Raw genomic sequence first — 16,237 nt, 5'->3', positions numbered from 1 at the left:
GCGCTTTTTGCCGTCTAGCGTCCCCACTGTAACGCTTTTGACTGAGAAAAGTAATGCCCATCGAGGCAACATGGAGATGCATCTAACGGTGTATGCCATGCATGGGTGCACGTTCCGGTTCAGACTACGTTAACGGATAGGGTTTTTTTCCACCATGGTAAAAAAAAACCATCCAAATGAATGGGGCCATTTGGCATGGATTTTACATTAAAGCTTCCTTAAGACACAGCTTCATGAAATTTGAATATGTTGAAGATCACAGCTTGCCGAGTCGGGGAACATTTGTATCATGTCTCTACGATAATCTGTTGCCTAGCAACAAGCATCCAAAGTCAAACGGAAATAAAAAAAAAAAAGAAAGGTCAATATCGCAAAAACTTTAAAAGTTGGCATAATGAGGTTCTAGGGTCCGTTAGTGCCAATCAGGCCGAGTGTTTGAAAGTTTGAACGATGTCTCTACGATAAAGTCCGGCCGAGCAATAAGCGTCTGAATTTTCGCCTTTTTTTTGTTTTTTGGCATCTAGCGTTGCCACGGTAACACTTTTGACTGAGAAAAGTAATGCCCATTGAGGCACGATGGAGACGCATCCAACGATATATGCCATGCATGGGTGCACATTGCGGTCCGAGCAGCATTAACAGATTGTTTATTCACATGCTCCCCCATCCAAATGCATAGGTTTTTGTTGCCATGGTAACAAGCCCCATAGGATAGAATGGGACAATTTAGCTTCAATATCTCAAAAGCTGTAAACGACAGCGTAATGAGACCTCAGTATGTTGTAGTCCACATCAAGCTGAGTCTTTTAACGTTAGAACCAAGTCTCTACGATACTGCGTTGCCGCACAACAAGCATCCGAAGTTCCGTTAGCATCAAAATGAGAAGAGTGAAATATCTCAAAAACCGTAATAGCAAGCATGACGAGACTAAAATATGTTGCAGTACAAAGCGTCCCGAGTTGGTCAATGTTGTAATGATGTCTGTACGATAAACCGTTGCCTAGCAACAAGCGTCCAAAATAAAAGTGATTTTTTTTTTAAATTGAAAGTTAAATATCGCAAAAACCGTAATAACTAGCATGATGAAGTTGTATGGTCCTTTAAAGACTATCGGGCCGAGTGTTTCAAAGTTTGAACGATGTCTCTACGATAAAGTTCGGCCGAGCAATAAGCGCGGGAATTTTCGCCTTTTTTTTTGCTTTTTGGCAACTAGCGTTGCCACGGTAACCCCTATTACTGAGAAAAGGAATACCCATCGAATCACGATGGAGACGCATCCAACGATGTATGCCATGCATGGGTGCACGTTGCGGTTCGGGCCGTATTAACGGACGAAAAAAAGTGCGGAATAATAAGAATAAGAAAAGGGAAACCTTTTCTAGATACTAATATATCGCCTTCATTTTCATGTTTTTCCTCATTTTTTCAGGCGTGTTTTATTTTTTGGGGATTTTTTTTTTCCACATCCGAGCGGGGTCATGCTGTACACCCGCTGGTGTGACGTGGGACTTTTGCGACTTTAGCTTGTTAGCAACATTGCACTTTGGGCCATTCTGGACGATTGCAATATGGTCATGCCATTACTTGGCATGCCCATAATAATAAACTTTATTTGTATAGCACCTTTCATACATAAAATGCAGCGCAAGGTGCTTCACATAAAAATAAATTTAAGGCATAAGACATAACATAGAAATAGAGGGCATAAAACAAAAATCAAAGCAGCAAAGTGGAAGCAAAAACAATAGCAGTAAAGCAGCATAGTGAGGACATAACCAACACATAACCCAAAAGATCGATTAAAATAATCAAAATACAGACCGTATTTTAAAATAATTTAAAAGATCAATTAAAAGCAAGTGTGTAAAAGTATGTCTTCAGCTGCGCTTTAAAAATGTCCACAGAGGCTGCCTGTCGGAGATACAGTGGGAGTTTGTTCCACGCAGTTGGGCCGTAAAAGCAGAAGGCTGCTTTACCAAATTTTTTAGTTGTCATTTTTCGGGGCACAACGAGCAGGTCAGCGGTGGAAGATCTGAGGGGGCGGGTTGGGACATATTTAGGGAGGCAGTCCAGCAGGTAGGGAGGCGCGAGACCATTCAGAGCTTTATAAACAAGTAAAAGAACTTTAAAATCAATCCTAAAAACAACTGGAAGCCAATGCAGTGAAGCTAAAACTGGAGTAATATGTTCTCTCATCTTGGTTTTAGTTAAAACTCTGGCTGCCGCATTTTGGACAAGTTGTAGTCTGTCTGTTGTTTTCTTTGGTAGGCCCGAAGAAAGTGCATTGCAGTAGTCAAGACGAGAAAAGACAAAGGCGTGGGTCAGCGTTTTAGCATCATCCAAAGACAGGTAGGCTCTGATTCGAGCAATATTCCTAAGGTGAAAAAAGGCAGTCTTAGTAACATAACTTATGTGTGAGTTAAAATTCAGATCGGAGTCAATAATGACACCCAGGTTCTTGACTGTGCCGTTGCTATCTACAGCCAGGTTGCCAAGTTGTCTGTTTATGATTGTTTTCTGCTCACTGGAGCCGATTATGAGAACCTCTGTCTTATCCTCGTTTAGCTTCAGAAAGTTCTCACTCATCCAACATTTAATGCTGAACAGACAGGTCAAGAGTGGGTCTAGGGCAGAGGGATCATTTGGAGCTACAGAAAGATAGAGTTGGGTGTCATCGGCATAGGAATGAAAATTCACACCGTGATTGGTAATGAGTTCCCCCAGCGGCAATATGTATAGGGAGAACAGTAGGGGACCAAGAATTGAACCTTGTGGAATACCAGAGTTGATGTCGTGTTTGTCTGATTCAAACTCACCTAATTTAACAAAATAAGTTCTGTTTGCTAAGTAGGATGAAAACCAGGATAGGGCTGATCCAGACAGACCTACACAGTGCTCTAGGCGTTTTATTAAAATAGAGTGATCAATTGTGTCAAATGCCGCCGTTAGATCGAGCAGTAGGAGAACGGATACATTTTTTTTGTCAGCAGACACTCTCAGATCGTTAATCACCTTAACGAGTGCTGTTTCGGTACTGTGACCTTTCCTAAAACCCGATTGGAATTTGTTGTGCACATTATTATTTTGTAAGAACACGTCCAATTGATGAAAGACACATTTTTCTAGAACCTTGCCCAGAAAGGGCAGATTAGAGATGGGACGGTAGTGGGCCAGCACAGAGGGATCGAGATTGTGTTTTTTGAGGAGGGGCCTAACTACAGCCGACTTCAGTGTGTCTGGAAATATGCCTGACTGCAGAGAGCTGTTTACAATTTTAAGTATATCTCCAATCACGCTCTCTAGGATTTCTTTGAGAAAAGAGGTGGGAATTGTATCTAATGAACAGGAGGATGATGACATCTTAGATATGGTTCTGCGAAGATCATTTTCATCAATTGCGTGAAATGACATAAGGTGCCCACTGGGGAGGTCAACCCTGGCACCATTAGCTCCAGTTTGAGGGTTTGCACTAGTGGCACCACTCATAATACCAGCTCTAATGTTAGAAATTTTGTCATCAAAAAAACATGCAAACTCATTGCACTTAGCTTTAGACGCAGGGAACGACTGCTTGTAGGACTCAGGGGGGTTTAAAAGTTGTTCGATGGTAGAGAAAAGGACTCTGGCATTTGTCTTGTTCTCATTAATAATGCCAGAGAAATAGGCCTGTCTTGCCAGACGCACAGCTTTGTTGTAGGTGACCGTTGATTTTTTTTAAATTTCTAGGTGGATGGTGAGTTTGCTTTTTCTCCAAACTCTCTCAGCTCTGCGACAGTCCTTCCTCAGTGAGCGAGTGTGGTCATTTATCCAGGGTGTTGTTCTGGTGCTCCGCTTCTTTTTGGTCTTCATAGGGGCCACTATGTCAAGGGCTGCTTCTAGTTTAAGATTAAAATCGTGAACCAACTCATTTACTGAGAGAGTATCGGATAGGAGGGGGGGCGGCAGATGCAGAGGAAACTCACTGGCTGCGGATGAGCTAAAAAAGCGTTTTTTTATAATGCATTCTGTGTTATTTTTCTCTAGGTCATATTAAAACACAGCAGGAAGTGGTCGGAGAGCTCAGGCCTTTCAATAGCCCTTTCCATATTGATATTTACACCTCTAGAAATTACCAGGTCCAGGGTGTGTTTATGTTTGTGTGTAGGTCCAGCAGCATGTTGAATAAAATCGAAGGAGTGCAGTGACTCTAAAAAATCCCTTACAGTAGTATCAGAGGCAAGGTCCAAGTGTAGATTAAAATCGCCTGAGACCACCGTTTTATCATAATTAGAGGAGCAGATGGATAAAAGTTCTGAAAATTCAGTTAAAAATACAGCTTTGCTGCACTTTGGAGGGCGATAAATACTAATCAACGGTATAGGTGGGAAACCCTGCAGTAGTGTGGCCTGGTACTCAAATGAGGAAAAACAGCCCAGAGACAGAGGTTTAAACTTTAACTTGTCTGAGAATATAACTGCGAGACCTCCACCTCTCTTAGCCTCTCGGGTACAGTGAATAAAGCTGTAGTTTGGAGGACAGGCTGGCGCTAAAAGTACAGCTCCATCTGGACCAAGCCATGTCTCAGTTAAAAACATTATGTCAATATTCTCTTTACAGATGATGTCATTTACAGAAGGGGATTTATTTGCCAGTGATCGTATGTTAAACAGGGCCAGGTTTAGCTTATTTTCATGATTTTGAGGGGTGGAGCGGTTGAGGGGTACCGTAACCAAACAGCGATCCCTATTTGAAATGAACCTTGTTTGACTGATTCTAGCTGAGATTATGACAGGAATAGGGAACATGGGACTGGGGGACATGGGAGATGAGGCAATGTCATTATGTGATGGGAAGGAAAGGCAATGTGAAGGGGGGTGATTGTCTGTTGTTGACTGGCGTCATGTAGTGGTGGACTCTAGTAGACGGGTGATGTTTGAGGCCAGTATCTTTTTTCCTTTGTAATTTAAATGAGTGTTATCATAGAATAGCTGGGGTTTTTTCCAAACTGAGTCGAAGTTGAAGATGTAGCCATAACCACATGCAACACAGAAATTTTGGATCCAGTTATCTGCGCTGACTAGGCGACTGAAGAGTTCGGAGCGCCTACTGAGGGTTGGCATTAAGCCTGAAAAAATGCATTTTATTTTCAGGGTTTCAATAGAGTTGGCTAGTGTCTCATAGTCCTTCTGTAATTGTGTTGATTGGGCAGGCCTTGATTTTATATCATTGAGCCCCACATGAACAATGACAGAGTGGATTGATGGATACTGGTGAAGAATACCTGGGATGTGTGTATGCAAGTCCTTCATTTTTGCGCCAGAGTATGAATATGTTATGCAATCTGGGATGGCTACATGACGTACAAGAGAGTCTCCCACAGGGAGAAATTTGGGGGGTGATATATGAAATGAAGCTGCATTGGACTCTGCAGCATGAATAGCTTCACTGACTGGTGAGGGGGGAGGGGGGTCAGATGTAGTTGCACTGGCCGGGGTGAGGGGGGCGGGGTTGGTGATTTCAGACTCGGCTGGGTTGATGACGTCATTATCTGGAACAGCTATGTCCATTTCTCGGCTGAAGGTGGACGGCGGAGATGGCGGACGCTCGAACAGGTTGGCTGCTGTGAGCGGCGAGGAGTAATATGGAGGAGAACGCTGTCGACTGCGTTTGAGGTCCTTTTTCGGAGTCAGCGTCGTACAGCTTCGCTTTCGGGCGGAGCTTCGATTGAGACGGAGCTGTTGTTGTTCTTGGGCAGCACATGGATGGGTGACCATGGCAACCACAGATGCCGCTGTTAGCATCTTGCTGCGGTTAGCATCTAGCTCCTTGCTAGCAGCTTGCTCTGCCGCAGCAAGTGGGGAGAAACAGTTGGACGTATGGAGCGGGGAGAACAGCGGGAGAGAGAAACTTCTCCCCTTCTTGACCACCGATGCCCAGGAGGGAGATTTGGGCGGAGATGGACCGTGGGGTGTTTTATTCGGTCGTTGTCCGGCTGCCTCCAGTTCATCCAGTTGGGAGAGGATTGTTGACTTCCTCCGGAGGATGTCTGCTAGGAGGTCCTCTATGGTGCGGAGCTGTGATCTCAACTCGGATATGGAGTCGTCTGAGGTGAGTGGGGTCGGAGACATTCTGAGGGGAAAAGAATATAGGTGCCAGTACACAGAGCTATGGCTAGGGAGTGGATGTTGTTGTTGTTGTTAGCCGAGGCTAACATTAGCTGGAGAGTGTAGTGGTACGTACACACACGGGCACCGATTATGGTGCCCGCTGCGGTGATTTGGCGTGGAAAACGAACTCTCAAAGATGGCGAAGAGGATATTATTTTTTTTGCTCAGAACAATACTTACACGCAGGGGCTCCGATCGGAGCCCGGTGCGGTGATCAGGCGTAGTTCGACGTGGAAATAAACATTAAGTCCTGTAATCCACCTTGCTGTCGTCCATGCCGCGTCCTGATTGAGTGACTGATCTTTGAAAAAGGATCTTTGTTGTGTGTTTGCTGTGTTTGGACTGACCATGCACCCATTAGTTAATTTGTTTTAATTTAGACTCAACCTGCCATCACATGTTGGTTTTATGTCCGTCTAAAGCTGAGTGCAACAAATCTGCAGTGTTACTAACAAGGAAATCAACATCTGCAGAGGTAGAACCCGGGTCACTGGCTTCAACTTCTTCACTATTTTCCACTGTGGTAAGATAAGCGATGGCCTCCCTAAATTTAGAAATAGCTTCATCAGACAAATATCTGCTAAAATAATACTTCCTATTTTGTGCTTCAACGTCGACAATGTTAAATTCAAACCTTATTAAATAGTGGTCAGATAGGAGGGAATTTACAGGCGACACTAACAGATTATCGGGTTTGCCACCGTAGGCGAGGACGAGATCGAGGGTATGATAAAAATATAAGTGACTTCCGACTAATATAACTTTACCAAATTTACGATTACTCTTTGCCAGCAGATTCAAATTGGCTTTGATGTCGCCCGCTCTGGCCCCTGTGATGCACATAACTATGGTCGCAGGAGTCAGCCTCACATGCCTCACAATAGAGTCGCCAATTACCAAGGTTGGTTTCTCAGCGGGTGTGTCGCTGAGTGAGGAAAAACGGTTAGACACATGAAGCGAGTGGTGGTGTTTGGGTGTGCCTTTTAGGACTACGCTTCAGCTAACAGCAGCTACTTTAGGTCGGTCCGCCGCTACTTTAGCCTGGCTAGCTGCCGAGTCTACCGGACTATGGTCTAGTTGGTGGAACCGGACCTCTAACTCACTGAGCTTCGCCTCCAATGGTATGAATAAACTACACTTAAGACACTTAACGTTTTCGCTAAAAGAGGCAGAGGATTTTCGGAACATTTCACACACTGAGCAGTAAGAGGGAGAAATGGTGGGAGAAAGAGGAGGCCATGCTAAGAAGCTAACAGACAGAGAGTGTACCAGTGATTGGTGACAATGAAAGTTACAGAAGAGAAAATTAGCAAGTTCTCAATTAAAAACAGAAGTTTACCAGATATAGTATTATTTGATCCGAAAACAATCTAAGTTTAGGAATCCGAGCCCACGACACTGTGCAAATAGCAACAGACTGCAAACAACAAACAGGAAGTGACGCAATACAGTACGCAATACGTTACTACCAACCAAACCAGCAAGGTTTTATACCAGAAGGCATCCTAGCAGTTATTCTGTTAAAAGTCATTTAGCTGTCGAAAAACAGCTTATTCAATGATCTTACTTAAGAGGGCCTGTAGTTGTTAATTTGTTAATTTAATTACAGCTGTTTTTAGAGGCTCTGTAAACATACCTGAAATTAAGGACAAGCTTATGATTAGTAACAGGTCTGACTCCAAAATCTCAATCTGGTGGACATGGTACATATGCTGAACCTGCTGCTGATGTACCAACTGCTTGTCTAATATTTTGGATGTTGTATGTGAAGAATTGGGCAAAGTCATTGCAGGCCACTGTGGAATGAAGTTCAGTTGCCACTGACACAAGAAGGTTTGTAGCCTGTCAACTAGTAAATAAGGCCTGAGCATTATGGCTGTTTTTAGAGTGATGATGTCAGAGAAGTAGGACTTATTTGCATTCCTCAGTTGTAAATTGTAAGAGTGAAGTTTCTCTTTATAGATGTCATAATGAACCTGGACATGTTCATCATTTGTTTTTCTCCATCTGCGCTCAGCTTTCCGACACTCTCTTTTCCCATTTTTTACCAGTGGGGAATTTTGCCATGGAGACAAGAGCATAGTATATAACATTTAAAATTTTAGCATCACACCCCCAGACAGGGCAGGTGTAAAAGAAGACCTGGTTCAAGATCTCACTACTTTCTTCAGTTATACACCGTTTTTAGATCATTGCTGTTGAGACATCTGTGTGCACTGAAATGGTATTCTCAAAGAAAACACAGGAGTGATCAGACAGGCCCAGTTCAGAGACTGCCAATGACAAAGTTAATATAAGATATCCTCTTTTGGACAGTAAATTCTAAATTGATATTTGTAAATGTAACTCTCTGTTAAAGTTTTACTGATGTCATGTCATCCAGAACGCGTAGCTGCTTCAGCTGAAGTAACGTTGGAACGGCTCGGTACTGCTGACATTGATGGCGCAGCCGGGTCGGTGGCCCGCACAGACCCACATAACATCCCACCGGCCACGGATTATAATCCCCATGGTCACGTGAGTGCCAAGTGTCATTTAGCAAATCGCGCAACTTTGAAACAGAGACAGTCAAGACTTTTTCAAACTGTGAATCATGCACAAATCATTTGGAACCCGGACACAAAACCCAATGGAATTTTGGGAGGGCATAAATGTCAGAAGCATACTACCAAAAATAGATCAGATACAGAACTTACTTATGGAGTCTAACTTGGATTTTTTGTGTATGTCTGAGACTTGGTTGACTAGCAACGTTCCTACTGACCTAATTAACATATCAGGATACACTTGTTACAGGAAAGACAGGCCCAAGGGAAGGGGAGGGGGTGTTTTAATTTATATTAGGGAACAGTTTAAGGTCTTAGAGTTTGAATTGAATGTAGATTTGGAGAGTTTAGGACTGAATGTAATTCTCTCACCAAACATGAAATTTTGTATAGTTGTGCTCTATAATCCTCCATCTCACGATGTACAATTCTACAATGAACTGGAAAGTCTTCTATCTGCTGTCGATAATTCTTGTGAATGTATGTTGTTTGGGGACTTTAACATTAATTGGATAGACAAAAGGGGAAAGACAAAACTTAAGTCGACTATGGGTAAATTTAAATACAAACAGATGATTGATAGACCTACACGAGTTACTAGAAAGAGTGAAATCCTTATAGACCTGATTTTTACAAATAGGCCAGAGAGAGTAATAAAAACTTACAATCTTATCACTGGCCTTTCAGATCACAACATGACACTGATTATAAGAAAGTTAACTAAAAAGCGCCTATAGTCTATCATACCAAAACAGAAAATCACACTTTAACAACTGGAATTCCTAAGTCTAAAATGGCTGACTTTGAACATGATCTGAAGAAAGTCAACTGGGTGAGGGCAACTAAAGAGCCAGATATAGATCGCAGTGCTAACACTTTTGCCTCTATCCTGAACAGCCCCCGGGTCTCGCACTCAGAAGGCACGCCGATTTTTTCTAGTGGCCAGCCGCGGTACTGCAACAAAAAATCCCATGGGGCCCAGAAAGCTTTTTTCCCATAGACCGCAATAGTAAAAGAGAAGCCTCTAAAACTGTTCACAGGACACCTCCAGCTGTAATCACCGGCAATTACTAATCTTTGTATTCTATATTTTTATGTCATGGACTTTATATCTGTCAAAAATGTTTTCTAACAGCCAGAAAAGTCAAAGAAAAGTCTCTTTCTGGGTGTGACGTCACGGCTGACGTCACAGCCGTGTCCGTGCATTCCAAGGATGTATTATATTAATATATATTATGTAATTATATTATATTAATACTTATATGTAATTAATAATTAATAATATATGTAATACTATACATGTAATAATATACATGAATTAATATATTATATTAATACATATTATATTAATATTCGCGTCATTGCCCCAGAGCATCATGGGAGGTGACTCAACTGCGCATGCTCTATGGGCCGCACAACGCGGAAGTAAACCCGGAAGTCAGGAACTTTTTCAGCGTATGCGTTGAGTGAGCAAATTGCATTGAAATGAATGGGCGGCCATTTTCGATCTCTCATCCAGTTCTATTAATACATCCATGATCCTGAATGACATAACTAGCAAGCACACAAAAACCTGGAAAAGCAAACCTAAGAAAAAATCTCTTCCATTGTTTAATAGTGACATCCTTCTGCTCATCAAAGAGAGAGATCTTGCTCTTAAAAGGTCTTTAATGACTAGAACCAATACTGACCATTTTATTTACACTAGTTTAAGGAACAAAGTAGTGTCTGAGCTGAGGAAAGCAAAGACTAGGCATTTTTATAAACTCATTGAAGAGGCCAATGGCAACAGTTTTAAATTGTGGCAACACATAAACAGTCTAACCAATTCAAGTAAACAAAAACACCCAAAGATAAATTGCCTTAAAGGTATTGTGACATCATTTTTAAAATGCTTTTAACACTATTAAAAGTCTTGGCCAACATCCCTCAAATGTGTCTAAAAGGGTGTAACAAGAAAAACTTCACTCTAGTACTCTATTCCTGGCTTTTTATGACGGTGTTTTTTTGCCCCGTGAAAAACGCTTCCTTTACCCCCTTTCCTGTCAATCATTGCTCCGCTCCTCCTCCAAACCTCCTCCTCCAACCAACTGCTACACACTTCTGCCGGCGTCTCCACACACACGCGCGCACACCACAAACACCCACACACACAGCCCAGACAGGGCGACTACAGCCCGGGGATGAAGTCCGTGCGCACACCGAACCGGACTTCTAACAGCGGCGTCGGAGAGTTAAGCCGGGCGCGACAGGCGAAGCATGCACAGAAAAACAGTCCACTGCAAACAATCATAAAAATAAAGGCATGCAAGCAGCAGTGTCCCCTTATCTTAAGTCCAGTCAGTGGCCGCGGGTCTTCTTAGCAGTTTTCCTCCGGTGATGAGAAGAGAAGAGGCTCTAAACAGCTCCGTGTTAAGCCTGATTTATGGTTCCGCGTTAAATCGACGCAGAGCCTACGCCGTAGGGTTCAGCGTACGGTGCGCGTCGCCGCGTAACCCTACGCCGTAGGCTCTACGTTGGTGTAACGCGGAACCATAAATCAGCCTTTATGGTGCGCTGGAGAGGAGAGGAGGCAGGGAGCTGGGTGGAGGGGGCGGTGATTTAGCGGGTTTATACGTAACGACCCGCCAGCAAACCAGATGCGCCGTTTTTGCATAGTTATGCAGAAAATCCCAGAAAGCACACAATACACTGAATGTTAAAAGTTCGTTGTTTTTTGGGTGTAATTGATGTCAAGACACCCAACAAAACACAAAAAATCAAGAAAAATGTGTTTTTCATGTCACAATCCCTTTAACGTATCTGATGAACTCACTAGTAGTAACGAGTCAATTGCAAATGGTTTTAATACATTTTTTATTGAGTCTGTGAAAGAATTAGCAAATCATTTTAATTTTACTGAGCCACCTTGTGATGAATTTGACCATGATCACACAAACTCCTTCTATATAAAAGAAGTAACCCAGGATAAAGTGAAAAAAGTTATTGCAAACATGAGTAACTCCATGGCAAAGGATAACCATAACTTAAATACTGCATTTCTTAAGAAACATCAGAGCTGTCTGTTAGAGCCAAACACTTACTTAGTAAACTTATCAATCCAAACAAACCGGTTCCCAGAAAGCTGGAAAACTGCAGTAATTACTCCAGTTTACAAAACTTAGCAGGTAACTACAGGCCCATCGCCATCCTCCCAGTAGTCTCAAAAATTCTAGAGAAAATTGTAGCTGTACAATTAATTGAGCACTTAGAGTCTAACCAACTGCTTTATCCATAGCAGTTTGGTTTTAGACAAAAATACTCCACAGAATCAGCTAACTGTTATCTGCTGGAGAAAATCAAAACTTCCCTGGATAAAGGAAATGTTGTAGGGTCGGTGTTTCTGGATTTAAAAAAGGCCTTTGACACTGTTAACCACAGTGTCCTACTCAACAAAGTTAAGCAATTCAAATTGTCACCTGAAGCTCTTAAATGGCTTAAATCATATCTAGAGGGTAGACAGCAGTGTGTTAGGGTCAATGGGGTGAAGTCCAGTATGTTGGCAAACAGCATGGGTGTACCACAGGGATCCGTGCTTGGTCCATTGCTGTTTACTATGTACATTAATGACCTGCCAGCCTGCTGCCCAAGTATCAGCTGCCAGATGTATGCTGATGACACCATCATCTATGTGTCCACTAAAACACCCAGCCTGGCTGGCGAGCACTTGACACGGCTTTATCAAACATCTCGGCATGGCTTGAGTTATTTTAAAATTTGTTTTTAAATGTTTAAATAATCATGTGTCAACACTGTTCTCTGACGTGGCCATTAGGCGTCACAGCTCTCGCAGAGCGACCACACGAGCATCCACTAGTGGTGACGGTCTCATCCCACAATGCAAGACTTCTTTCTGCCAGTCTGCTCTCTCTGTAAAGGGGGCAAAACTGTGGAACTCTCTACCCACTGAGTTAAAATTAGAGACCAATACAAAAGCTTTTAACAAAGGACTCAAACAGTGGTTAAAATCCAATCAGCAGTCACATGAATAGTTCTTAACTTGTTGACTGCTTACTTTGTTGTCTTTTTATGTTTCTAATTGAAAATTGTTTGTATTTCTTTGATTTCCTTTCCAATTGTTTTGTTGTTTGTTTGTTTTTTTCATATTTCATTTATTTATTTTATTATTATTATTGTCATTATTATTTTTTTCCCCCATTCTTGTTATCTTAATATTTTATTGTTCTCTATTCTTTTTAAAAGCTGCCTATGGACAAGTGTTGCGAATTAGCACTTGTGCTAAAACACTTAAACAATGCATCTGGTTTGTCCAATGTAATTGCTATGTCCATATCAAATAAACATAAAATAATAATAATCATGGCTTTTTTTTAAGCAACTGATGAATGACAGTTCCTCATTGCGTGTTGTTCAGACTTGTGCTTTTACTCTTTTTGCACTGAAATTCCTCCAGCTTCATGTTCAATGATATTACACACTATAGCGATCAAAATATATAAAACACTTCCAGTCTGTATTTGACAGACAATGTTTAACACTTAAGGATGTTCTCATTAATCTGTAGACAAAACTGGAGGCGTTCTTTATTAGCCACTCACATCACTTTAATCACATTCAATTCCTTTAATTTTTTAATTGACTGGCTTGCTCACATAAGATTTTTCTATGAATGTTATGTGAGCTGAGAAACAAAGTTTCCATCACCTCAATGAGTTTCTTGAAATGTAGCTCTAAAATATTGAAGGGTGAAAATTGCAATAATTAAGTTGGTTATAGGCTGTTAATTAAAAAAGAAGAGAGAGATGACAGAATTAAAATTTGTCAATCTTTTAGGTTTTCCTAATGAAAACAATTGCATATATGTGAGGATTCTTTGTGATGGACAGTTAGGAGAGACTGTTAAGGAGTGTTGAAAAGTTGTGAAGTTATGGATGTTACAAATGCAGGACCAAGGATGCTGGATGAGTTCATATGAAAAACACATGAAAAGTGGGAAGTGATGAAATGGTCTCAGTCTAGTCGTCACATCCTGATGCTTGATCTGGGTACAACTTTAGAATCATTTATCAGAGCAGGGATTAGTCTTTTACATCCGTGTCATGCTGGGTGAGGACTATTTGGGGCTGCACGGGTGGTAGAAGAGTATGTTGAAGGATTTCTAGCTGGTAAATCTCAGTTTAGTGAAATGAATGGACCTGAAATGTCCATCATTTGCATGAGTAGTGTGTAGAACTTGAATTTTGGTGCCAGAACTGTGTTCATCATGGTGTGGGTTAAAGTATGTCTTTTTTCTTAATGATAACCACATTAAAAGACACACTTCTTTGTAAAATAAGCTCCTTTATTTGTACCTTTCTGACACCTGCACCCATCCATTAATCCCTCTGAGAGAATGTGCTTACGTAAAGCTGCAGAAACTGCATAGCGTGTCGGGAAACGATGAAGCCTCACTAATTCCTTTTCATTCCTCATGAAATCCATTAAATAAATAAAAGACAGAATGTGATTTGTTTTAACACATATGGAGCATATTTGTCATTATAATTGGACGAATATTAAATTTATGTGAATAGTTGCCATTCATTATATTTATACAATGTGGCCTACAGTTTAAATTCAAGATGGATTTTTAAAATGTGAGCAGCCACTAAGGAATTAAACTCTTTGATCTGTTGACTTTTTATAAAGTCAATGAATTCATTTTTAAAGTCTTATGTTTTTAATTACTTGTTGAAATACCAGTATATTCTGTATGGGGCTTTATATGGTGGTTGATGATTATAGTTATGATAATATCACAGATGATATAACTTCCTTTAAACAAGATGTTGTTATAAGAAGTTTATTATGATTGGTCAAATGTCTGGAGGTTATGTGTCTTGTGACACATAACTGCTTCTGCCACACAACTCCCAACCAAATAAGGCTAAATAAAACTTTGAGATATACTGACATCCTGACATCTCTGTTTGAAAAAGAGACGTCAGGGTTTATAATCACCTTAGTGTTAAGATATACTGTATATGGACACTATGTTCATTTAAACACTTGGAAATTGGAATCATTGGAAATCAATCTTTTTTTTTTCTCAATATTTTCCCATTTTTACCACCCCTCCTACCTAAGTCAGTCCTGGGCATTGCTATCCTCTACCAACCCTGGGAGGCCCCGCACTGAGCTCAGATTCTTAACCTGAGGAGTGAGGCAGCTTCTTTTCACCAGACAGGGTGGGGCTTCTCTGGCCGGACGTAGCGCCTGGAAGGATCACGTTATTCCAGCCGGATCCTCCCCACCCCATCTGGTTGGCCAGAGGGGGCATGTATAGCCCAGGACTGTTGCATGTGAGGGTAGCTCACATTAGCTACACAACACACAGAAAGGCCCTTTCACCAACCCCACCCAGGGGGGTGGGCGCTGAAGTCATGGGGGTGATTTCAGTGCCCCGGCGGGAATTGAACCCAGGACCTTCTTTTTTTTTAAAGATTTTTTTGGGCTCTAGTGGCCCTTTATTGGAGATGCAGACTGGAAAGGGGTAGAGAGAGAGAACGGGGAAGACACGCAGCAAAGGTGCACGGGCTGGATTCGAACCCGCGACCGCTGCAGGAGGAGGACTGTAGCCTCAGTATATGGGCTGCTGCTTAACCCACTGCGCCACCGAGCGGCCCGAACCCAGGACCTTCTTGCTGTGAGATGGCTGCACTACCAGCTGTGCCACCGTGCCCCATTGGAAATCAATCTTGATTCGAACCTCTGCCGCTTCCGCTCCTGGGTCTCCCCTGCTCTACACACATTTAGATTGTCTATTTAAACAAAAATAAATAAATAGTTAGTCATTTCCGTCTAAGTCAATACTTATTGTTGCAACACTTAATTGGTTCGGAAAAACAAAGAAAATCATGCTATGTCCATATTAACTAAAAGGCAAAAAAGAAAGTAGATGCATGTTAAATGTGTGTGCATATGACAAGTTTAAGTAATCTGTTCCATGCCTTCACAGTGTTATATTTCTCTATCATTATGTTGGTTTTAATTAAATGTAAAGAAAAGCTTTAATATAACATCTCTTTTTATTTAAAACCCAATGGTTGTGAATGTGTGCATATTTAATTTGATATTTATTCAGATGTGATAAAATATTGTGTTGTGTGAAACTATATATAAAAGGGAGTTTTGAATGCACATCAGAATTTCTATGCTCTAACGTCACCCTTTCCTGTCAGTGCAATTAAAGCTCTGTTACTGCCAGAACCTGCTAACCTTCTATTTATTGTCCAGAGAGACCAGTAATGTGGTCCCATATTTGACACAATAAAAACAGCCATCACACTCATGCAGGTAGGTGTGTGTGTATATGAATGTTGAGCCAGTGTCCTATTAAGGTGGATATGCAACCATGGTACTAGCATGTCATCATCTCTGGGTGAGGCTAACAGTCTGGCTGTGGTCTCAGTGGTTTATTAGGGCCCGAGCACTGACAGTGCGAAGGCCCTATTGTATCTGTAGGAATTTTTCTTGTTCTGTTTTTTTTTCTCATTTTTTTTTTC

The sequence above is a fragment of the Cololabis saira genome, chromosome 2 (genome assembly GCF_033807715.1).
Source record: "Cololabis saira isolate AMF1-May2022 chromosome 2, fColSai1.1, whole genome shotgun sequence".
In the NCBI taxonomy this organism is placed as follows: domain Eukaryota; kingdom Metazoa; phylum Chordata; class Actinopteri; order Beloniformes; family Belonidae; genus Cololabis; species Cololabis saira.
The sequence above is the reverse complement of the archived record's forward strand: the minus strand, read 5'-3'. Positions refer to the sequence as shown.